The sequence below is a fragment of the Centropristis striata genome, chromosome 15, assembly GCF_030273125.1.
Source record: "Centropristis striata isolate RG_2023a ecotype Rhode Island chromosome 15, C.striata_1.0, whole genome shotgun sequence".
Classification (NCBI taxonomy): Eukaryota; Metazoa; Chordata; class Actinopteri; order Perciformes; family Serranidae; genus Centropristis; species Centropristis striata.
The window spans coordinates 20,626,092-20,652,961 of NC_081531.1; the positions used below are offsets into that span (position 1 = coordinate 20,626,092).

Below are 26,870 nucleotides of genomic sequence, written 5' to 3' on the forward strand. Positions count from 1 at the left end.
TTCATGAAGATAGGGCATTAGAGAAGAGAGAATCTTGCAGCAGTGGGAGGTTTCAACTTTTGAATTAAAATAGAAAAAGATAATGTTTACATTTCTCCTTCTATACTAGAATGGATATCTTGCCAATTTTCTATTTTAGCTGCTTAACTTGAAAAAATAATCTCAACTTTGAGGTAACTAAATCACAAAAAGAAATACTGTGATAAAGTTGAGTCAATTTGAGTCAAATTAGGACCAATCTTCAGCTATAAAACACCTGACTCTGGTTAGAAAGAAATAGAACATGTATTGGAATATTACAAGTCAAACACAGAGAAAGTGCATCCACACAGAGGAATGGTCACAAGGTAAATCTATCCAGTGATAAAACATATGTTTTGTTTTACGTAATTTTTTTCTAAAGATGTATATGGAAGAGGATTGGTGTTAACTGTGTGTTTACATAGGTATTGTATAGGGTTGAGATTGTCATTTATATTACATTGTATTGAATTGAATATACAGTGGGATAAATGTTAAAATGTTTTTGTATTGCGTTACATATAGGAATCTCCATGAATTTGTGAAAAAAAGAATAGGAGCCAACAAGTAAAAACTTATATTTTTTAAATTTTTAAAAAAAAAATAAAAATTGTGAAACAAACCTGAACATGTTTTAGATTTTAGATTTTTGGAAGTAGCCACCTTTTGCTTTGATGGCAGCTTTGCACACTTCTGGCATTATCTCAGTCAGTTTCATGAGCTGCTCACCTGGAACTGGGCTCATCAAAAGTTAATTTGTGGAATGTCCTGCCTTCTAAATGTGACCATCAAAATGTGTTTGAAACCACCAAAGCAAAAGGTGCTACTTTGAAGAATCTAAAATATAAAACATATTCTTTTTTTTTACTACATAATTCCATATGCGTTTCATCATAGATTGGCTGCCTTTAATATTAATTTACAGAGTAGAAGATTTAATAAAAATAAAGAAAAGCCATTGAATGAGAAGGTTTGTCAAACTTTTGAGTGATACTGTATACATGTATATATATATATATATATATATATATATATACACACACACACACACACATATATATATACATATATACACACACATATATACACACACATATATATGGCCCTGGATAAGCAGAAGAAAATGGAGGATGATGGATGTATATATATATACATATATACACACATATATACATATATATATATATCCATCCTCCATTTTCATCTGCTTATCCAGGGCCGGGTCGCGGGGGCAGCAGATAAGCAAATACATCCCTATATATATAGAGCTGTGTGGTCATTTCTGTAATGCTTTACATAATGTACATGCTCTGTGACAAACAACAAAATTATCTGTAAGCCCTTCTCATGTCTGGGGCTCTCCCTTACAGTCAGGCCCTGACCTCATGGTCCAGAAAGACCAAATCAGAGTTTGACAGATGCCAAATAGTAAAAGGGGGTAAAAAAAAAAAAAAGCAATCGAAACAATGACAAATCTAAGTGGTTGTAGGCAGCAGTGACAGGAAGCTCCTCCAGGCAGTGTCTGGTCTCTGGAGCCTCAGGCCTGAATGTCTCTCTGTCAACAACAGCAGGAAATGGGGTCAGGAACTCTGCTCGACCCACTGGGAACCAATAAAGACTCAAACACGCTCATGCACACAGTTGTGCGCGCGCACACACACAAAGGCCAGGATAAAACATCTGAGCTAATAGATGGATTTAGAGATGCACAAATGAAGGCAGATAAAAACACACGTGCCCTCACGCAGGGAGACGCCACACCCCAGTAATCAACCACATTGTACAGATAACAGCTCGTACCATCTCTCCACAACAGCTCTGTGTTTTGCATAGTAACGCACACACACACCCATGATTCACACGCTTGCCTGGCGAAGTCGTGACCTTTGTGTGAAAAGGTGAAGTGTGTCAGTGATCAAAACAACAAAACAAAACAACCTTTAGCTCTCTGTTTAGCTCCCGTCTTCAACGCCTCATTATCATAGCGCTCCGTTATTATCATCATCCTCTGTCACTGCCGTCGCCCTCGCATCAAGCAGCGCTGTGATCATCATCATCCTCCTCATCATGATCATTATCCTCCCCATTATCATCACCACTTCTGCTGCCATCATCACAACAGCTGCCACAATTTAATTCAGTAATCTTCGCGAGAATGGCATTTCGTGTGTTGCCCACACAGTTACAATATTAAAATGAAAATAACAAAAACAATCGAATAAATCATTTTAACTGGCACACAAACGTCGATTTAGATTGTCACACAAATGAAAGCTGAATCAGTGTGGGAGTTATTGTATTTCACTATGAAATATGTAAACTGCAATAATTATACAATATTAGACAATAAAAAAGTAATCATCTATGCTGTAAATAGCAAAATTAATTACAACAATAATCATTCCTTCTAATTTTGCATCATTTTCATATCCTTCCTCATTTATGTCCTCACAATATCTTCCCTCCATTCAACCCATCCATTCCACCTTTACTTCTAACTTCTACTTCCTTTCTTTTTTTGCTTTCTTTCTTATGTACACACATATGTAACTATTTTTATGTTCGTGCATATTCCCAAACTACCCCAGGATCCTTTCATTTCCAAATCTATTGATGTCATCATCCCAGTAATATGTGCATCAGTGATCAACAGCAGTGTCCCTGCTGATACCACATCCATTAATCTAATAAAAAGCACAGATCTGATCTATTTCTGTGTGTAAATGGCCAATTTAGACCACCGGTGCAGGATCAGTGGAGGCAAATGTGTAATCATTAATAAATCCACAATTCTACCATCTCTCTGCAAGGACAAAAAGGCAGATAATTGAACAGTGTTTTGGCCTGGTATCAGGCTGATATCTGATAGCGGACAAACAGGCCTGGCCAGTCAACTGGCAGGAGAGAAAGGGGAGAAAAGAGACAAAGACACACACACACATGCAGGGAGAATAGGTTTCATACTGGAAACACTGGAGTAGTGGTTTCTGTTATGTAACATTCCAAGTAACTTCAGTGTCTTATTACACCGGTGGTTGGTTGTTATTGCATTATCAAAGGACATGATGTTATTCTATCGTTTCTATTACGTTGTATTATCGACAAATCCCATGAAAAGACCAAAACCAAGTGTGTCCTGTAAAATACTTTATAATTTCCAACAGCCCCAAACTGCACACACATTGTTTCCCTATGGGGAGATCAGTGGGGCCCATCTAGGCAGAATGGCTACCTTTGGTGTGGCGCACTGCTCAAAAAATTGTCACCGGTTGCTGCACTGAAGGTTCAAAATATATCAACTTGTATGCAACATGGCCCAAAGCCACACATGCAAGCAGGGGAGGCAGAGTGATGGAAGGAAAACTTAAACTCTGTGTTTAAGATTTCCATGCACTCCATAGCACATTAAAAAGACCATGATCCTGCCAGGAAAAGTGATGCATGGCAAAATGTCAGCTGCCTGATGGAACTACAAGGCTTCTAAAGTTATCTTAGCACCTTTATAAAAGGTATACCTGTAGTGTCTGGACCAGGGGTCAGCAACCTTTACTAACCAAAGAGCCATTGTTGTCCCAAAAAAAAGTCAAAAATATCGGAAATGGAGCCGTTAAACCTTATTTTGAGCCTTACAATGAAAAAGAGCTCAGCCTATTAAGTCTTAATTAGCACTACCAACATTACTCATAGGTTATGATGAGCATGTTGCATGTACAGGTTGCCTACCCCTGGTTTGAACTATTATGCAAGCAAGATGGAGTGGAATACTTGTTGACAATTCAATCTAAAGATCTACAGAAAAAGAAAGAAGGAAAGAAAAAAATATAAAGAAAAGAAAATATGTAGCTCACTGATGTCTATGGCACAGACATACCAGGCTTTGGCTTTGGTCTTTTAATGGGGTTTCTTGATTTTAAGAAAAATATGGAATATAACCAGGCAAAAGCTAATTTTCAAGTTTATTACATAATAACCAGTCTCTGGTGTACTATGCTGAGACGTTATCGGCAGTGTTGTTGTAGTTGATTATGTTGTTAGCTGTGTCTATATATTAATATGGACTTAATTACATTAAGTTTTATAAAAGAAATAAGTGTAACATGAAAAGAAAAATCTGATAAAAAACAAGATCATGAAAAGAAGACACCGAAAACATGCGTACAAGCTGATACAATATCTGAAGTAATCCAGCTAATATCCATTTCAATTTGTGAAGTTAAACTCCTTATATCAGTTCAAAAGAATTGGAAAAAGCATTCAAAGAGTTTTAACTGGGACATAAGATCATGTTATGTCATTCTAGTGCTTCTTTTTACCCTACCTGTCAAATTTCTAAGTATCATCTCTTTATTCCTTGTGTGCTGACATTTAAGCTGAGCTCCTGGTTTGTTATGTCACAGGTACGGGAGCCAAAACATGAACCGAGACATGAAAGGAAAGCATCGCCTCATAATAATGTCAACTCATGCACTTTAACAGGATGTGAGTCAATGGGGGTCAGAGTACAATGTGTTCTTCCACTGGTTAGTATCATGTATCTCACACACACACACACACACACACACACACCTTACATAATGTAAGTAAACACAACCGTGTGCAAACCATCTCCCGTTTGTCAAGGCTTTATCATCATGACTAAAAACTATTAAGGCAGAAATAAAGTGCAGAGTCATCTGTCAATACTGAAGACAATTACAGCTCTCTGCCAGACAGCAAATATATATATATATATTTTTTTTTTTTATTTTTTTTTTTATGGGGTTGGGACCAGTTCTGGGAAATTTATGAGCCAAAAAGCTTTAAAAGCATAGAAACTTAAATTGAGTTAAAGTATCTGCTGAAGATGTTCTGCTTCCATAAATGGCACATAAGCTGTCAACATTTGAACGTCATCAATTTATGTCTATCCTAAGAAAAAATCTATGCAATTTGTTATTATTTTTGCAAGAAGAGAATGAGGTACAGGTTGAAGATATATAGATGTGAACTAAAGCAGATCAAAGCTTAAAGTAGTCGAGTATTTCTGAATATTGAATGAAAGATTTTGAGGTTATACAATTACAGTCTTTCCCTTTTTAAACACATCTAATGGTTTGGAAAGAGTATTTTAGATAATAATAATAATAATAATAATAATAATAATAATAATAATAATAATTATAATAATAATAGTAAAGGAACCTTCGAAATTACTGCTGTTTACATCTGAGGAGCCCTAATGAGCAGAGCAGCACAGAGGGAATATTTCGATGTTCCCTCCTTGGAATCATAACAATACTACAGCTGAGTTTTCCTTTGATCTTAATGGTGCGTCCCATGAAATATTTATCAGGAGGAACTACACACCGTGGGGCTCTGATTCTTAAAACAATGATACCAAAGCCCCCCCTATCCCTCTTCCAGCTCTGAGGCCCTGAGGAGAAGTGTCTTTAGTTTACTACATGGGATGCGCCTCCAGGGAGCAGAGGAGTGGGAACCGTAAAGTATATCTTGTGGTGTAACACTACTGAATAGGATGTTATATGAGCATGGGCCGGGAGGACAGGTGATTTATGTGTTTGCAAGTGCGTGAAAGAGAAAGAAAGAACTAGAGAGAGAGACCAGGGTCACATAACTGATGCAAATAATTGTTCTGCATTTGCAGATTCTGGCTGACTCAGACAGATGATCTGGCTCTGTTTATTTAAAACTGAGCACACAATTAAATGTTTGATTACATTCTTTCAGTGTCCACAGCCTTCACTTCTGCAGTAAACAGAAACAGCAGGCTTAGTATGCAAATGACTAGGCTTAGTTACATCTGACATACAATCACCCATAATTTAGCATTACAGCTTCTAGACTTTCTTATTTGGTTGAAATACCAGAAGCATACTGCGCTATTATTCCACTTAGTTAATGTTTTTTGATTTGCAATTTATAAACTGCAAAATATGTTAAGACATACAGTGATTTCTACTTAAATATTAATAATAAATCACTTCATGGCAGGAAAATTAAAGGCCCTTTCACTCATGCACTGCAGCCCTGAACTTATCTAGACACTACCTGGAGGAGCTGAATGTGAAAAGGCAAATGTCTGAGTCGGTTAGACTGGAAATAAATAGGACTTTACCCTGCCAGCTCCCTCATACAAAGTCTGTGTGATGTCCGACAGAGCCTGTAAATAGACCAGGTCTTTGTCCAGAGAATTCACAGTGAGTGAGTGGGCGTGTTGATGGTATTTCTATCAAGGAACTCGCGCGAAACCAGAAGAATACAAACATCTGAATGTGAAAAGAAGGGCCATTTACATTAAGATGCCAACGGGAATGTCTAACTACAGAGATATCAAGATCTGAGGATTTCTGTAGGTAAGGGACAACAACAAAATTCAAGTTCAAAGAACGGCAAGACTTGGTCTTTTATGACCAAATAACCCTAACCCTTCAACTGAACAACTGGCATTCATATTTAAAATGTGGGCTACATGGTTTAAAGTGTGACATGACTGCCATATTTGGGGAATGATCATATTTCATATAGTTTATTTCAATCAATTTTCGATTTAATTTTCAATCAATCAATTTTCGATTTAGCAGCTCTAGCGACCGCCCACTGATCAGAAGGCCGGTGCTTGGATCCCTGTCCATGGCAGTCTACATGTTGAAGTATCCTTCTGCAAGACACTAAACCCCAAATTGCTCCTGATGCTGTTTCATCGGCATATGAATGGATTATTGGTAGGTGCTAGCATGTAAAGTAGCCTTGGCCACCAGTGTATGAATGTGTGTGTAAATGGGTGAATGATAATCTGTCGCGTTAAAGCCATTTGAGTGGTCATTACAACTAGAAAGTGCTATACAAATGCAGTCCATTTACCATTTAGAATTGAGTAATTATATCAATAATAATACCGTAGATTAAATATTAGAAAACACCTCTAAGTATAACACAGTATAACTGAATAGCAACACAAACTACAGAAATGCAAAATGAGCATAAAGTTGAATCAATCCTAAATGTATGATTTATTGCAGTGCATTTGTTTTAGCTCAGTGTATGTACCAAAGTGGCGACTGAGTGTTTATTGTCTGCATCTGAATGAAAGTGTGAAAGAAAGGACAAAGCATGAAAAAAGCAACAGAGAGAGCTTGATTTAAAAAAGGTTGATAGATTAAAAGAAAAGAAAGAAAGAGGTTAAGTAAAAGTCAGCCAAGCCATCTTCCCTTTCCTCGCTCCCATATGTTTCTCACCACTGTGTAAGTCTCACTTTCCTTCTTTTCATAAAACGTCAATAATAATCTCCTCTCAAGGAGGGATGAAGTGGATGGTGTTTACATAAGACATTTCCAGTGTGGGCAGAGCGACAGCGGCTGAGCTCAGCTCTCAGTCTGACTCTCTGCCCACACAGGACACGTCTAGTTTAAACAGACATCAACTACTGACAGATCACTCATGAAGAGCAGGAAGTCCTTCTAAACCAGGCTGGAAATGTATATGAGGCTAAACGGAAAAAAGGGGGGTGGGAGGATGGCATGGAGAGTAAGAACAAGACAAATGAGTGGGGGGAAATTAGGGATTTAAAGGGAGCAGAGAAAAGAGAGAAATGTTGGATGAAAGAAATTAATAAATGATCTAAAGAAAGAAAGACAACTCAAAACTCAGAGATGTCAACTGCTGTTTACACCTGCCAACTGAGAGAAAGAGCACACAAGGCTAACAGGAGTTTTTTTTTTTTTAAACCAACTCAAATGAATACTCTTAATTAGCTAAAGCAAATTCAATTTGCCAGCAACAGCTGTACTTTTGGTCTGTATTATTGATAACTTAAAGACAGATTTGTTGATTATTTAAAGTTGGAGTGCTGGACTTTACATGTAAATGAACGCCCATTATATTCAGGTCAATACATTCTTTTTAATATATACCACTTCATTTGGCCGAATCATCCGCAGTCATAGCTTCTCATACCACTGTTACGCTGATGATACCCTGCTATTCCTTTCCTTACCGCCAAACTACCTCACTGTCTCAGCTCGTATCTCTATTTGTCTTGCTGATATTTCTACACGGATGAAAGAGCACCATCTTCAGCTTAACCTCTCTAAGACGTCCCACCCTGTCTGGCTCTATATCAGCCAATTAATATTCAGCTCGGAACAAAGCAAGTTTCATGATTGGAGGCCAACTGGCCTTAAAGGTTCATGTGGCCACAATTCCCCGATCATGTATATTCTCACTATACAACATAAGGAAGATCAGACCCACACAACTCCTGGTACAGGCCCTCATGATATCACTTTTAGACTACTGCAACTCTCTCCTGGCAGGTCTCCCTGCATGCACTTTCAAGCCTCTGCAGATGATCCAGACCGCTGGTCTTCCACCAGCCGAAAAGAGCACATGTCACTCCATTACTCATATCTCTGAACTGCACCTGCATTAAATTAAAAACCCTGTCTCTTGCCGACTAAAAGGCAACTGACACAGCTCCAGCCTACCTGAACTCCTTAATTCAGGTCCACACACCCTCACGATCACTACGCTCTTCCTGTGAAAGGCATCTGGCAGCAGGGTCCTAAGTCTCAAGCTAGACTGCTTTCCTCTGTGGAACCAACTTCCAAACTCCATCCAATCTGCTGAGTTCCTCTCAGTCTTTAAGAAGAGACTAAAGACCCAGCTCTTTACTGAACACCTTCACACATAATCTACACTGATGGAATAAAAAAGAAACACTATTTGCACTGTCCTTATGCATTGCCTGACAGCACCTTCATCCTCTTGGACTCAAACATAACCCATGGCACTTACTCATGTGTGTTCTGACTTGATCTTTGTATGAACTCTCAAGTGTACGTAGCTTTGGATAAAAGCATCAGCTAAATGACACTGTAGAATTGTAGACGTCCTTTCCAAACGAGTTCACACAATGCTGTGTTAGCCTATTGTGGCTTTTTTGCTGATCCACAGAAACTTACCGACTACTTTTAGGCAGCTTGGTGTTTGTAAAATACTTGTGCAGTGCCTCGTATTTGAATCGGAAGATTTGACAAGGACACTGCATTGATAGTGTGTGTGTAATAACTCTCACTGCCAGAGGGAGGAAACAAAAGTTTTTCACTGACAGTTTAAGAACTCATCAAAATCTTAGCACTGGCAGATTTAAGATGCTGTATAGTGTTTAATAGTGAGCAGAAAGTCTGAATAAATTGTTCCATTTTTGTGACATAATATCAGGCTGGTGGCTCAATCAGACCAACGCAGGTCAGACAACAGGCTGTCAATCAATCACTGGCTGGAAATGTTTTTTAAAGCTAGGTTAAAAAAACAAAACTGCTAGACTGATGAATAGGAAAGCAAAAGTTGTACACTTTGTAATCACAATTTTATCTTAGTAAAGATTAATCAATCAGCCATAAAAGGGAAAGGGGAACACAAAGAGGAAAAAGCAACCAGATTAAATCAATAGAGAAACCAAAGCATCAGCAACGAAAGAGGAAAGCTAAGGAGGGATGGAGAGAGCAGCAGAGAAAGAAAGAAAGTTGGAAGAATCCAGCTAGTAAAAGGTGTAAAAAGATGAGTGGACAAAAGTTAAGGGAGAAGAGAAGGAGGAGAAACGTAAAGTTGTCTTTCTGTAGTTTGATTTTAACTCCAAAAGTAGGCGTCAAGTTCAGTTCAATTGAAGTCAAGACTTTAAATTCTTTCAACGAGTTCCTCTCTTCTTTTGAATTCCCACCAATGCGATACAATATCCTTTTAAATGTGTTAACTGAATGTAAAAGCTGCAAACAAAGCTGCAGTGCACATTATCGGCTGCATAACAGAACCGCAGCCAGCGGACTTGTCTGCGACATCACAAGAACAAGTTTCTTTCACTGTCTCAAACTGAATTCACAACTCGATGATAAGGGCGTTACTCTGCATACAAGATTAAACCACTTGTTCAGACATACCGTTCTTGTCAGATGCAAACAATCACTTCCCTGTGTGTACACACTGTGTCTCTGTGTGTGTCTCTGTGTGTGTGTTTGAAATAATCTCTCATTCTTGAAATACCTCACTGTCACAGTACGGCTGAGAAAACTGGCTATTCCCTTTTCTTCCCTGTAATCCCTCTCTTTCTTCCCCTAGTTTTCACACCAGACTGTGTGTGTGTGTGTGTGTGTGTGTGTGTGTGTGTGTGTGTGGGTGTGTGTGTGTGTGTGTGTGTGTGTGTGAGTTAGTGTGTGTGTGTGTGTCTGTGACAGTGTGTTGTGCCAGCAGCCCCTTATCCTTGGGCGACCCGTATAACACCCCCCTACTCTAAAACACAATCCCATATCAGCATGCAGACTGGAGCAGGAGAATCAGGCCAGCATCCAACAGGGCACAGGGTTCCTCACCCCAGGGTCCAGGGGCAACCCTGTGTGGCTCAAGTGTGTGTATGCAAAATCAGGGTTAACTACTGACAAAACGGACAACTGGAAACTGCCAAAAATGGCGGACATACCGTAAAATATAGACTAATCTACCGACTGACTTAAATATCTGTTGAGTATTCACTGTCCTTTGAGCTTTGTTTTTGGTCTCCACCAGAAGGAAATATCTGGCTCTTTCGCAGCTAAATGCTCCTCAAGTTCACTAGTTACCTGCTTGTTTTGTCTGTCTAGCTAGTTTTGTGCAAAATATGTAGTATACAGTTTGTTTATTAAGCCTTTCCTACAAAAACAGCTGCCTGTTGCCTTTCAAACCTGATTATGAGAGTGTAAAAAATCCCAGAAAAATTGTGGCTCGAAAACCAAAACAACAAGCTACATAAAGTTATAATGCTCCACATTGAGCTGAAAAGGGCTGTAGAGTCAGGTGATTATATTTGGGAGTTCATCATTACCAGCATTGCTATAGTGTTATAGTAATAGTAAAATATTGAAGTATCAATACATACTGATTCTGAATTCAAATAGTTTCAATACACTATTGTTCAAGTTTAATTCTGCTATTTTCTGCTACTAGCCAAGAAAATAAAGCCTGTAGTTGTCATGTTATAGCCCTGTTATATTATCTAGAACATTTTTAATTATATGTTTTCTTATGTTGCATCAGTGTTTCCCTGTTTGCTCAAAAATGGGCTTAATTACCGATACGCTTCAAGGTATTTAATTGAAGGTAGAAATTCCAGAATCATGACAACACTACATTGTTGATATCTAAATATTGATTATAGCAGCTTTAAATCTGGTGGCCATGATAGATATGTTTGGGTAAAACATTGCTCCCACTAACAGACCGGTAGCTGAGGGAACGTGCAGGTTTAGTCCAAACTCTGGTTCGGATATGAAGCTGCTCCGTATAACCTGCAGGTCCTTCTTGCTTATCTTATGATTATAAATGAACAACCATGCAATCCTATTGTTTCTTGCACTGCAATCAGATGAAATGCATAACTTAATAAAACATATGAAATGCCACTTCAGTAAGGGCAGCTTGTTTACTTGCATTCATCCCGGGATCATCTATTTGTCCTCAATACCGACACATGCACACTCGGAGATACAGTAGCAGAGGAAGAGGACAGACAGACAGACACAACCAGACAGATGTTAATAAATTGTTGATGTTTTCACACCCACACACCCACACACACACACACACACACACACACACACACACACTCCTGGATTGTTACAGTGTTGCACTGGCGAAGTGAGTCATCTTCATGACATATTTATGTGAAAAGAAACACACACAGTCATCTTTGTTATATTTATGTGAAATAAATGATGTAACTATATTTAAGACACACACACACACGCGCGCGCGCACGCACACACACACACACACAGCTGTACAGTGATCCTTGGGAGCAGTGAGTCATCTTCATGTCAATGAAATCAATCACCGCCCAAAATGGACAAACATCATTTGCACGCTGACCTTTCAGAGATGACTCACCCCTGTGTTGCTTTTTTTCTTAACTTAACAGACGCTCAATAAAACTGTTATCAGATCAGACCACATGATAGCATTGAATGAAACATGAATTACCCCGGTGGGGAAAAATCCTGGCAATAGGTGCCCTTAGAAGACAGAACAGGTTGTAAATATTAATACCTGAAATACATAAAATATACTGGAACCAAGTTTTCTTGCAGAAGTAAAAGTAGTTTGCTTGGGGAATTAAAAGAGGAAAAAAACAGAATAGTTAGTATGATATGTAACTATTCCAACTATTTTCAACAGAAATACCAAGAAGAGGATGTTACAGAGCTGCCCACACTGTTTGACTGACAGTTGATCTCTGAGAGGTGCAGTGTAGAAACACCACGGTAATGAGCGCTGAGCACCAAAGATGGAGAGAACATTTTTAAAAATGGCAATCCAGAGAATTTCCATTTTAAGCAGGAGCTCATGAATGAAAAATGTGGCTTCGTTATAGGTTCTCCCCTCTTTTCGCCTTTCGCTCTCCTTTTATATCAACGCCACTCACTCACTCACTCACCCACTCTCTCCCTCCACCTCCTACTCAATATGTTTGTACATGTTTTTAAAATATCTGTCCATCACTAGCAGAAATACCGCGGCAGCTATCACTGTCAGCTCTACGTCTGTGTTAGGCCTACACAATCAATTTTAAATGTATAATATAAAAAAAATTCTTAAAATCGTTCGACCCTATTCTCCATCACTGTATGTTTGTTTATTTTAACCTACAGCCAAGAACAACTTGTACGGGACTATTGATTTTTAAACTTTACTTATATCTTTTCTGTGTGTTTTGTTACTCGTAGAAGCAGAGTTACTCCCTTGTACCCTAGAGACAAAAACAAATCTAAAATAAAACAACTTTTAAAGATGGATGGGAGTTTAGTCAATCATAGGTTACAGTCAAATCTTAACATATACCACACAGTTGCAAGAAAAGTTAGAAAATATACAACATTCAAGGGTTTTATGTTAAGATTAAGGAGTTCAAGCTACAATTATATTTTAGGTTTGGGGCATACTATAAGCCAAAATAATTTTTCATTTGTATTAACTATCAAATTTCTATGACTTCATTTTATGTTTTATTTGTCATATTTTATCCTTTATTTTAACTTGTACCATGATTTTTTTTTAACTTAAATTACATTTATTTGTTGTGCACGAAGCTTGTTTTTGACTATCACCTCTTGCAGAAAGAAATCTGCATGCACATGATGTGAATGTTTATGAGGATTTGTAGCCATCTAACCAGAATTTATGTCCTTCACAATTGTAATAGGTGTTTTTAGGGCTGTAAGTGATGCGTCAGGTCAAAGTTTAGGGGAATAAATGTCTCAGCCCCTTCACTCACAGGGTTAATGAGATTGTTTATCAGCGATTCTTTGTACACAGGAAGCCAGTGTCAGTGTGTGTTTTACAGTGAGCTTCCATTTTGTTCTGTGGTTCAGATGCTAGTGTAGTCTGCCCGTTGTCATGGATATGACTCAGACTTATTAACACCACTACTCTAAAGCTCTGTGGGCTATTGCACACACACACATACACACACATGGCATTAACACAGACTGCCAAGTGCACAAACAGATACTAAAAGACACGCGCACACACACACACACACACACACACACACACACACACACACACACACACATACAATTATGACTTAAGTTCCCAACAGTGCAAAATCAAACACACATGACCACACACTCATACACACAAGTCTCAGTGTGACCCTATTTGCCTTCCCCTCTCAAAACTCCCACAGTTCCTCTACAAACTGTAATATATATATATATATATATATATATATATATATATATATATATATATATATATATAGAGAGAGAGAGAGAGAGAGAGAGAGAGAGAGAGAGAGAGAGAGAGAGAGAGAGAGAGAGCGAGAGAGAGAGAGAGAGAGAGATATGGAGGCATGTGGTCGTGTGTTTGTGACTGCAGCAGGGTTTGGGTAAACGAGGCGGGGGAGTGTTTTCATTCATATTTTCCACCCAGTTAGTTGGGAGCCAGAGAGGCACAAGAGTGAGAGACAGACACAAGGAGAGGGGCAAGAGGTTCACAAAGACAGGATGGAAAGTGGAAGTGAGAGCAGACAGGATTTGTTTCATGTTTTGTGGTTCATTTCCACTTCAGCTCTCTTTCTGTGTTCTCTGATTTCTTCCCCTCCTCACCCTGTGTCCTAGTACATAGTATGGTTTAGGGCTAAAATACATTTCCTGTTGCATTATGAACCATCCAGACCTGTCAGGTCATCTGAGAGATGTCTGCTTTCTGTCCCCAGAGTCCCAAAAACTAAACCAGAAGTTTTCAGTTGTAATGCACCATACACCTAGAAAAAAATTGCCCTTCGCTGCACGTGGTGCTATAAACACCAGGATCCTCCCACACCAGACAGCCGTCCCTGACCCACTAAGTTGAATAACCCGGGCAGACCCAAACTATTAAAAAGTGTCCAAATACTTTTGGTTCATTATAAACCTGTGGCAAATAGGACTGTGGTGGCCACCACCTAACCCGGCGGAAAAGAACTTCCCTTTGCTATAGGCCTTTTTTTTCAGATGAAATGCAATAGACAATAACATGCGTTTGAAACAACAAGATCTCGAACCTAAACAACACCACCCATAACAACTATGTGCATTTGTCAAAATTAGGAATTTGTGGCTCACAGTACCACGGATAGTCTAAAAATAACGCACATCATTATGCAAACGTATGGTTGGTGGTTATAAAGAAGGCTGCAGTTTCTGTGAATTTAGGCTACAAAACCACTGACCTAGGTTTAGGGCAAAACACTTCAGTGTTTTTGAAAATACTTTTGTATAACAGGTTAGAGGGAACTATTTTCTTCAGACATTATGCCGGGAGAGATTGAAATAGTCTAACTTCAACAGACTTTCCCGTAAAAAAAGGTCATTACCAGATAACAGAAACCCTAGGGTTGGAACCCTGAACCCTGTTAAATCCCTTATCGAATCAATTTAAATGGTAAAATGGTAAATGGACCTGCACTTATATAGCGCTTTTCTAGTCGCTTTGCGACCACTCAAAGCGCTTTACACTACTGACTGCGCTCATTCACCCATTCATACTGGTGGCAGAGGCTACCCTAAACGGTCCCACCTGCCATCATTGGGAATTCATTCTCACACCGATGAACGCCGCATCGGGAGCAATTTGGGGTTCAGTATCTTGCTCATGGATACTTCTACTTGTAGGCTGCCATGGTCAGGGATCAAACCACCAACCCTCCGATCGGGGGGCAACTTGCTCTACCAACTGGGCCACAGCCACCATTTAGATCCAGCTTTCAACATTTGAAATGGTGCATGCTAAATTGAAAAAATATTTACAATCTGCAAATAAGAAGAAGTTATTTGGGACAAAAATAATTATTAAATATTTCACACTTTGTGAAGTAAAATTCCTTCTTTTGGAAGAAGAAACAGTATCCTTCTCAGCCGGCACACTGGCAGAAATAAAGTAACAGCCAAGTGCTTGGTTACTACACAAGCTGTTCAAGAGAAATTAGATTATCACTTTATGCCTTTTTTGGAACCAGACACATTCACTTCGATAGTTGAAAAGAAAGCAGTGAGAGACTGAAAAGCATTAGCACACTTGCTGTGTATGGTGCCCATATGAATTTCAATTGACTTCCAACTGCCGGGGGGTTGGGGTGTAAAAAAAATAAAAAAATCTGTCCCTTTAAGAGGGTTTTAGGCACTTCCAGGAAAATAAGGAACATATTACTTCACTTTAATGTCATTATGTTCAAGTTAGTTAATCAGAGTATGAATATGAGTGCCCACTTTAATGGCACCCACGCATTTCAAAAACAAGGATCCTAGGGAAAGAAAATGTCAAAGAATTGGCACTTAATTGTGTAAAGAGTGTACATTTTGGGGGCTCCTTGATGTGAACAAGTTTTGGGAAGCAACAGCTTAACAAGATTTCCACAGTCATCCAGTCCTCGAGGCAGGAGAGGAATGTCACCCAGCTGAGCCACAATGTTCCCTATGTTCCTTTTGAGGAAACACTAATACCTCTTTATATAAATGATTACACAACAATGGGCCAGGACGCAAGACGGGCCGCTCTGTGTGTGTGTGTGTGTTTCAGCCAGCCACCCAGCCTCCCAGCACGCACACACACACACACACACACACACACACACACACACACACACACACACACACACACACACACACACACACACACACACACACACACACACACACACACACACACACACACACACACACACACACACACACACACACACACACACACACACACACACACACACACACACACACACACACACACACACACACACACACACACACACACACAGAAAAACACATGAGAAGGCAGAAAAACAAACAGAGACAACCAACGCACAAAAACACAGACATACATGGAAACACAGTAAATACAGACAAAATTAAACACCAACTGACAGCAACAGTGTACACACACACATACACACACTTGTACTTCTATCTTTGTGAGGGCCCTCATAGTGAATTGCCTAGCCCCTAACCCTACACACACAAACACACACACACACACAGAACGGTACAGACACACAGATCTGAGATGCCGTTATTGTGCAGCTCTGTCAACAAAGACTCCACCCTCATTCAGTTCACTCCTTTGCAAACACAACTGGTTTATTTATAGGCCCAACCTGAAAAGTTATTGTTAATATTTCTAGGATAGTGGGTCCACTAGAGTTAATGGACATATGGACAGAAAAGAGAAGTGCTCTGTGTTGGTGGAGGCATGTGGTTTCAGATACAAGCAAGAAGCTGAACTATGATCTGGTCAAGTCAAATTTGACTGAATTCATCCAGTTTGAAGCACAGCGCAGAACTTTGTAATACTATTAGATAGGTGTTCAAAAGCCAAAAAGGTAAAATAAGCTGTCCATGTTACAAAGAATCTACCAGGAATGTGCAATCGCTGACAGATGACACTGACATGCCATTTCATTCATTCATTTTCATTTCATTTCATCTCATTGGAATGAATGAGGGAGTTGTATTTTTCATGCGGTGCTGATGGAGATCTGTACACAGACTTTCTGTACTCAGCCCCCAAAGTGACCCATAAGCACGTTGTAAACTATTTGTTTATCACCAACAGGTGTTTTTTGATGGCTGATCAGCGTTTTGCCGCCACCGAGGACATTATTTATTAACGAGAATAAAGCATCCTGACTTTTTTATCACAGAAATTAACCAGGCAGAGTTATCTGTCAAGCGGCAAATAAATAGTGTCTCAGTGTTAAAATCTTTTAGTGCTCATAAACAGGATTCTGTGAGTAATATGACTGAAAAAAGAGGTTTTGGAAATAAGCAAACTTCTGGTTATTGCTTCTCATATTGTAGTTGCACTGCTGAGGATCCTCAAGTGCAAGCTCTTGAGATCTATAGGACATATTTTTACCTCAGAAAAGAAGGTTCTGTTTTTGGTTCAGTTATTTGTCTGTGTGTCATCATGATTATAGAAAAACTACTGGTCTGATTTTCATGAAAACCAGTGGAAGGCTGTAGCATGGGCCATGGAAGAAACCATTATACTTTGGAGCAGATACAGAAATAATTTTATTCACTTTTGTAAAGATTACGAGATAGGACATGGCCTTGCTGGAGGTCAGCCTTCTACAAGTGACGGTGTTTGAATGACACGTTTTTGAGAAAGCTGCAAGCTGCAATAGCAGAGGCTAAGCAATCGACCTGCTCCGAACAGGCACGTTATAAAGCGGGCACTGCTCTTGTTTCAAGCTAAAAACAGGTTTTCCAAAGCAGAGGTTGTCTTATAATCAATGTCACTTTCTGTTTGAGCTCAAATAGAAATGCCTTTAATGGAGACTTCCATCATTCCTTTCAACTGAAACTACAGACCTGTTACATATTAATACAAAATTTACAGCTGGACACCACATTTAAAAAAAAGAAAGAAAAAAGCCAACAACACATGCTTGAATGTCACATGGTATCTGGGGCTGCGTTAAAGACCCAAGATCAATGTGAGGATGATGAAAACCGAGAAGATTGCTGTGCCACATTTTGACAGCTTTAGCTGCCCTTTGGTTCACTCTGAGATTACGGCCGGGATTTTAAAATGTGACTCCTCATTCAGATCCAATAAAACGCTGCAGAAAAATAGACCGCGGAGCAAATAAAAGGTCTTGTGGAAAAACATGTTGACAGGCTTTCAGCCTGATAACACTGCCTAGCCTCTCTTCTTGTGAGCATGTGTGTGTGTGGTTTATTATCGCAGCGTTTATGAATATGAGATGTGTCAGTGCTTATGCAAGTTTCCCTGAAAGCGAAATGCATCTGCGGTGTGGGTTTTTGTGCCTATAGGTGTGTGTGTGTGTGTGTGTGTGTGTTCAAACAAGGTCTATTTTGTTTTTGAGGTTCTTTGGTCATCATTACATGCATGAGGCAAATCGCAAATTGTGTGACCGTACGTGTATGTGTGTGTGTGTGTGTGTGTGTGTGTGTGTGTGTGTGTGTGTGTGTGTGTGTGCATGTGTTTTGCCTCTGTGCTTTTATAAGACAGATCAGAGTAAGCGTGTGGGAGTTGTTTTAAAAAGCTCCTTTGAAAGATAAGAGACCAGGGAGAGAGGGAAAAGAGATAGGGGCCTACTGAGCAAGAGAGAAAGAGAGGAAAAAGAAAGAAACCTATAAGGCAGAGAGATGAGGTGGAGATGAAAAGGGCTGGAGAGAGACAGTAATAGGAAAGAAAAAAGGAGAGGTCACAGAGAGATAAGGTGGTAATGTTGTTGGGGATGATGTCATGAAAGTTACAATCTTTACATGTGCTGTACGTGTGTGTGTGTGTGTGTGTGTGTGTCTGTGTGTGTGTGTGTGTGTGTGTGTGTGTGTGTGTGTGTGTGTGTGTGTGTGTGTGTGTAAATTGGTTTTCACCTGCTGTGGGATAAGGATGAGTCACTTTTCTCCAGGAACAAATGCAATCTACCATAGTGTGTACCCGACAGATGTGTTTGTGTGTATATAAACACAACAGTAAGCCCTTCCAACACCGACTTGATAGCAAGGATTACATTTCTATAAGAGGCTTCAATACACACACACACTTTCACACCTGTGACCTTTTCGATGTGTAATAGGGTTGATGCTTGTATAAATGCATTGAATCTGAATCCAGCCAGATATACTTCAAATGTAATAATGTAACCAGTCACAACCTGTGGATATAACCTGAAAGTAAGACAAGTAGCAGAAGATATGAAATGATGAAGTCAAATTTTAATATATATTCAACACATTAAAGTAGCAGCTGTAGCTTTTATTTACATGCCTTAATTTCAAAAAGTTCTAAAAACTGGAGGTCCTGATTCAGAGCTATTAAGTTGATACACTTAAAAGGTATAATGTGTCGTATTTCCACATTAAGAAGAAATTACACATGCATGAAAATGACTAGACTTATATAGTATGATGAGTTGTGTACTTAAATTACCCCAAATGATTCCAATAAACTTTCAAGGTAACGGTCTGTTTCATTTTGTCACATTGGTTTGGTTTCGGCTCATCCTTCATCCAATTGTAAAACACATTTAAACCAGATGAAGGATTTTATTCATTGTACATCGGGATCCTGATTGCATCGCAGCCTCTCCGAGATGTTCTTTTTTCCGCCAAACAATGTCTGAGAGGCCTTAAGTGATAATTTGGTTCCCAGTAAAAACCTCCTGGATGATGAACACTAAAAATGAATTCTGGTGAAGACAACAACTCCCATAACCCCCAGCTAACCAAACTCTGTCTTTGTCATTGTTTTGATTGAGACCTGATTGAGACAAAAAAAGACATATTGTGCTTTTACATTGATATATGCAAAGAAGTTTCACTGACTCTACATAGAGTTTGAAGTTGAGTTTGAACTCAAAACGGCAACGGTCTATCCATCCATCCATCCATCCATCCATCCATCCATCCATACATCATTCATCCATCCATCCATCATTCATCCATCTTTCATCCATTCATTCATCCATCACCCATCCATCCTTCATCCATCCATCCTTCATCCATTCATCCTTCATCCATCCATCCTTCATCCATCCATCCATCCTTCATCCTTCCATCCATTCATCCTTCATCCATCCTTCATCCATCCATCCATTCATCCTTCATCCATCCATCCATCCTTCATCCATCCTTCATCCATCCATCCATCCATCCTTCATCCATCCATCCATCATCCATCATCCATCCATCATTCATTTATTCATCCATCCATCAATTCCCCTTAACCTCTTAACTGAACTTGGGTCATGGGGCCACTTGAATAAATTAAATATGGTAATGTTTTTTTTCTCTCCAGCACCTGTTGCTCTTGCTGAACTGCAAATAAAAGTCCACCAATGATGGTAATGTTTTGTTGCAGAGTGGTGCTTCTTTCTGTAAACAAATGATCTTTGGACAGGTGTAGGATCCGGCTTGTAAAGAGCAGATTAACCAGCAAAGAAACTGAAAGTTTCATTTTGGCCTTTTCAAACTTTCTTTGGACATTTATATTAATTAGCCATGGCTGATGCAATCTGCTGGCGGCTGCATTTCTCATTATCATTTAATCGGCAAAAGTGATGGTCACCCCTGGCTACAAATGTAAAGCATGAAGCATCCTGAAGGTCTGGTGGAAAAGATGCATGTCATGTCCCCTTTTTAATACTGACTGGGACCTTTGCTGCCTGTGTGTCCCTCTCTCTTTCTCTCCTCGTTTCCTGTCTGTATCTCTTCTGTCACCACCAAATACAATCCAAATGATAAAAATGGTTTGTTGTAACATGATATTTAATAAGAACTCAGCCTTGGAGTTTAGCTAAACTGGGTATTTTAGCTAACTGGATCCAAATCCAAAAGAGAAGTAGCTCAAAGAGCCCAATCTTATTATGCAGTGATGCAGGTTGTCTTATGGTCAAAATCCTACATTTGCACTTTTTCATTTGCACGCTTTTATTTTTAGTTTTATGTTTGCTGCAGGCTGCTATGTGCTCCAGCAATGACCCCGTTTCCCCACGGGGATGATTTAATCAAATTTAATCTAATCAAATCTAATCTCATCTGTGATTTATAATACCACTAGCTACTATTTCAGAAGAACAGCCAGAAGACTCTTCTAACTCCCTCCTTCTCCCTGTCAGCCCAGTGTGCTACCCTGAATACAGACAAGCGGATAAGAAAAACAAAAAAAAGAGAAACGGGTAAGTACAGAATGAAGAATCGTTTCTCCCCCGGCGCCTTAAACACTACCACACACACACAAACACACACACACACACACACACACACACACACACACACACACAGACACAGACACACACACACACAGACGCACACACACACACAGACACACAGACACACACACACACACACACACACACAGCGAGAGAAAATGATGGAAGCAGACAGTCAAGTGTTTTCAGTTCTGTGAAACATATACAGGTCATGAATATTAACACAAACCAGTTGGTGGCTGAGGGGGGAGAGAAAGAGAGAGAGCGAGAGAGCGAGAGCGAGAGCGAGAGACAGAGACAGAGAGAGAGAGAGCGAGAGAGAGAGAGAGAGAGAGAGAGAGAGAGAGAGAGCTGAGATGTGGTTTTGCTGTCATGTTGTCAAGCAAGAGAGTGTGTGTGAGAGAGGGAGAGGGCGAGATAGATTCTGGGAAAAGAGTATACAACCAATTAGCTGCAATAAACTGTCCTGAACTGGTTCATTGTCAACACTCTTAACAAGTGAAAGAAGAAAAAAAAACCCTGAAGAGGGGGAGACAGAGAGTCATGAGCTCTGAATTTTAACACCCATGGTGCTAATCAGCAGATGAATAACCTCTAGGCTTGACTTTCCACTGACAAGTGTGCACATTTAAGTACACAAAGATATAGACACACACAGGGTGAGTCTTTAAACACTAGTAGTGAGCTATGAAAAGGTAAGATAGGTGAGAGGGTTTGAAGCAAAGAGTGAGAGAAAGAACGAGGGTTAAGGTCACCATCATGGTCAAACATTTAGGGAAGGCCTTTTTAAAGATATGGTTTTCCCAGTTTTTATGTGGAAGAACTTGACCGGCATGACAGAAAAACCTGTAGGATGAACTGAAATGCAGACTGTGAGCCAAGCACTTATCGCCATCATCACTGGGCAACCCCACTTGATGCATTTGTGGCTGAAAGGGAGCAAATCTCTGCAGCCAGTTTTCAAAATCGTTTGGAAAGCTTTCGAGATTGGAGGCTGCTCAGAGCAGCATTCATTTTCCTGATTTTGGAATGAAATGTTCAACTATTGCATTTAGATGTAATGCCTAACAGAGAAATTCAACTTGCATTTTTTTCTCTTTTTATGTGTTATATCATTATACCTGTGTTATAGCCATAACTGTCCATAGAGGTGCAGGGCTTATATACTGCAGTGAAATACAAGGCAACATTAAGTTAAAAAAAAAAAAAAAAAAAAAAAAAACACCTGAAATGGCTTGCATGACGGGGACAGAGTGAAAAAGACAGAAAGTAAGTGAGAAAGGAAAACTAAACAAATTCAACTTGGTCCTTATTTTAATGTTAGTACATGCGAAGTTAAAGATATAACAGAGAAAAGTCTCCAGCAGAGTACTGCTGACATACAAACACTGCTGAATTTCAATGACCCAAGTGACACACTTGGCAGTATCAAGCACATTTCATACGGACAGGTGTCACTCAAGACATGGTTGTAGCTCTCCAAAACACTGTGGCACCGTCACCGCACCGTCCTGCCAAACTCTGACAGTCTCACTTGAGCCCATGTTGAACTGGACCTGTCTATTAGCCGGTGCTAACTAATCCTACGGGAAACAAAATCAAAAGGGCCGGTGAAAGCAGATGAGGAGTGAAGTGAGGGCATTGCACGAAAGATGGTGAGAGCGTGACATAAAAAGAGAGAGAGAGGGGAAAGTATGATTCAAACAGACAGAAAGTGAGAGCACTTACTCCCACCTCTCCCCATGTCTGCTCTTCTGTGTCTCCCAGAGACAAGAGTTAATAGGCCAACTTTCTGCCTGTGCTCCTCCAGCAGCCCGACACTGAGAGCTGCTTCACTGCAGAGCCTCCAGCTACCCTACCGGCAATTTGTCTTTTTGCCAACGCAAGGGTTTTTTTCTCTCCACTTTTTTTTCCCTTTTGCAAAATCAACATTTCTCAAGCAAATACAGCACAAATCTGCAATCTGGTACATTCAAGGTGCTAAGTGTAGCATTTTTTAACATCAGTAAATCATTAGCATATTAATTTGGAGAGATTAGTCTAATTAACATAAACAAACAAGGCCCTTGCCAAAATGTATAGTAGCCTCTGTTGACCCCTACTGACCTGTGTGGCTCGAAGCCAAACGTCACAAGAAATGAGGAACAGGAAGCGGTGCTCCTTGTCTTTTAATTAATTAGTTATGTTACCAGATAATTATTTACAGTGGGTTACAGCATTGTTGGTGTACTGAATTAGCCTGAATCCTGACCTCTGAGTCCTCGCCCACATCTCAGACTTGCTTAGCAATTTGTTTAGGTCTGGTGTTTTGCCTATTTGCTGTTTGGGCTGGTGTAAAACTTTGAAAACCAGTTTGTGACTGGTATCCTGAATCTTACACTAAGTGTCACACCTGACTCAGTAGCCACTACGAAGTAGAATATAATGAAACTGAGAGAGGCCGTGAATGACAGAGTAGCTAGTAGTAGTAGTAACTCTAGTCCACTGGGTGGAGTTAATGCACAGCTAAGCTGCTTTGCAACAAATAAGAAGTCTTGTTTTTTGAGACTGGTCTCCCCTCAAAAATGACAATATAGGGCATTTGTAAAGGCTGGTCGGATTACGTTGCATTTGACCCTCAGTAGGGTTCGTTTGTAAACGGGCCGAGACCCTCTCTGCAAGTGGTCTCTGACTGGTTGTTTTGGTGTGCACCAGAGTACAATTGGAGTGTTCACAAGCGACCAAAAGAAACATAACAAGGATTTAATTGCACCAGAGTTTGATTAAAACGGACTGAACTTTGGGTTGTGGAAGTGCCCCAACTCTGCCATGTCTTGCTTTGTCACCTCAAAGAACATCTTTTTCATAAAGAAAAACACAACATACTCAACGTTTATAAGGAGACAATATTATGTTAATGACATTGTCATATTACTTACAAATGCAATACAAGTTGGATATAGCGCGTTACTAATATATGGTACTTTTTACTTTTTATACATGTCATAATGACAAACAAACCAGTTAAACCAATAATTATATTATTAATAATACTGCTGTGCTGTTCTATTGATGACTACAAACAGTGGTTTTTCTTCATCCTTTAATTTAATATATTTTATTTTAAAGTCAGCTCCTCATTAACCTTCTTCCCCTGTTAATTACAAAAGAGACCACAGTGTAGTAGCAGCCAGATGTGTGAAGGGCTGATTGGTTGCAGTTTTCTTTTTGTACCTCACCTCTTTCTTTGCAGCTGTTAGTGCACGCACACACGCACGCACACACGCACGCACAGACAGACACACACACACACACACACACACACACACACACGGCTTGCGGTTAAAGGATAAGAGGGGGGTTGATGAAACTGGCAGTAAAATGTGGGATGCGTATGGCTGAAGCTTGGAGGCTGGAGTGCACACTAAAGCAGAAATCACTCCAACATTTAGCCAATGTCAGCATGACACTTACCTTTATAAAACAGATATTTGTGACTGAAAAGCCAACATTCAGCTTTACTCTACAACAACTTGTAGCTGTCATGGAGGTTTCACAGCTGTCCGAATATCAACACAGCCAGAGTTTTAGAGAGTTATTATTGATGTATTGATCTCAGTTCCCTCTGATCCAGGAAGAATCACCAAAATGACAAAATAGCTTTGTGAGCAGCACGGAGCCAACTTGTTGAAGACATGAATGTTGGAAACTCTCCTGTAATAACTCCTGAGCAATGTTAGTCACTTTGTGTGTTTCTATGACTATATTACATTTTTCCAGCAACAATAGGAAGGAAACACTTTTCTTGCAAGTTCAGTAATGTTATTACAGTAAAAGCTTGTAACAGTATAGCAAGTGGGTATTTCAATTCCATTCACCATCTCATTATTGTCATACTATAAATGAAAAATTCCTTTTGCTTCATTCTGTGTAGAGTGAGACCGTTATATTGGTCAGCCGATTATATTGGTATCTATCGGTGTTGGCGTATATTTTGTCCAAAATGCACCGATATGAAAATGTATTTTATAGAACATATAATGTTTGGAAATGGGACCAACTGATGCAACATTGTCCTTGCTGGTGATTGAATCTGTTTCTGTCAGCCTCTCAAAAAGAGGTGTCCAAAAATAAAAATTATTGGCCAGTTTTTTTGTTTGCACCCCACAGACAGACAGCATTGTTTAGATGATGAGTTGGATTTGTGTGGTTGATTATGAAGTTCCATTTTGTTATTATAGACCTACAGTGTAACAGAGCATCCCCTTCAAATGTTCTGTTACATCATAAGTATAATCCTGTTCCTGACTGCTGGTTCTTCAGGTACTAATAGTCACGACAGCAGCAACCTGGGCAGTGGTTGATATTGTGGAGGTCATATTACACCCACCAGCCACTTTATTAGGTGAAGTGGGTAATAAATAATAATCTTATAAAGTGGCGGTGTGGTCTTCTGCTGCTGTAGCTCATCTGCTTCAAGGTTGGACGTGTTGTGTGTTCAGAGTTTACTCTTCTGTATACCTTTGTTGTAACGAGAAGTGATTTGAGTTGACGCTCACTGGATATTTTCTCTTTTTCTGACCCTAGAGATGGCTGTGTCTGAAAATCCCAGTAGATCAGCAGTTTGTAAAATACTCAGACCACCCTGTCTGGCACCAACAGACACGTTCAAAGTCACTTAAATCACCTTTCTTCCCCATTCTGATGCTCAGTTTGAACTTCAGCAGCTCGTCCTCACCATATCTACATGCCCAAATGCACCAAGTTGCTGCCATGTGATTGGCTGATTAGATATTTGCGTTAACAAGCAGTTGAACAGGTGTACATAAAAAAGTGTCAGGTGAGTGCAGTGGTTTGCCTGTACACTAAAGCTGTTGAGTTATTCCTGATGTCTCCAGACACAGTGAGTAAAGCGACAGAGCCTGGAAAACTTAGGAAAAATAGAAATAAAGACAGGCAGAATTTTATTCATGCATAAAGAATGTATGTATCAGGCAGTGTTCTTTAATATGATTAGCTAAGCTAAGCTGATAAGATACTTTTGTTAAAATTATATTGACACATCATTTTACTCCTACCTAAGTAAAGAGTACATTCAGTTGAGCCACATTAGCCAGAATTTTTGCTCCTACTAAACTGGTGCTTTTAATGACTGCTGCGAGGGTTTGGAGAGAGTATGTAACAGCTGAAAGGAAAGTCCTTTCTAATAGACTGCTTTGCCGAACAGTCCAATAATTGGCTTGGATTCCAAGAAAAACTCAATGCCCCCAAGAGAAAAAAAAGCATCACCCGACCAGACTGAGGAAAGATGAGGAACGATCGGCTAATAATCTGTAGAAGCTTTGATTCTTTTGATGCCATCGACTGTTGTGATTCTTCTCCTGTGATGCTTCAAATTTCAAGGAAGCTGATCCAAATATGAACCACAGGGGGCTTCAGCTGAATGCTTTTTAGTAGCATGAATATTAACACATCACTCATTATATTTCTCTCTCTCTCTCTCTCTCTCTCTCTCTCTTTTTTTTTCACAGACCCAGGGGAGCGCAGGATGTTTATATACCAAGTTTGAAAATGGAACCGATATCAGTTGTTGTGGTGCGTTTGTTATTGTCTGCCTTCTTTTTCTTCC

General features: G+C 39.6%; 1 protein-coding gene across 1 annotated transcript in view; it reads right to left on the reverse strand.

Annotated features, from left to right (window-relative positions):
• jade2 (jade family PHD finger 2) overlaps positions 1–26,870 on the reverse strand; it is a 212,607-nt gene that overhangs the window by 107,031 nt on the left and 78,706 nt on the right. The window lies entirely within an intron of this gene.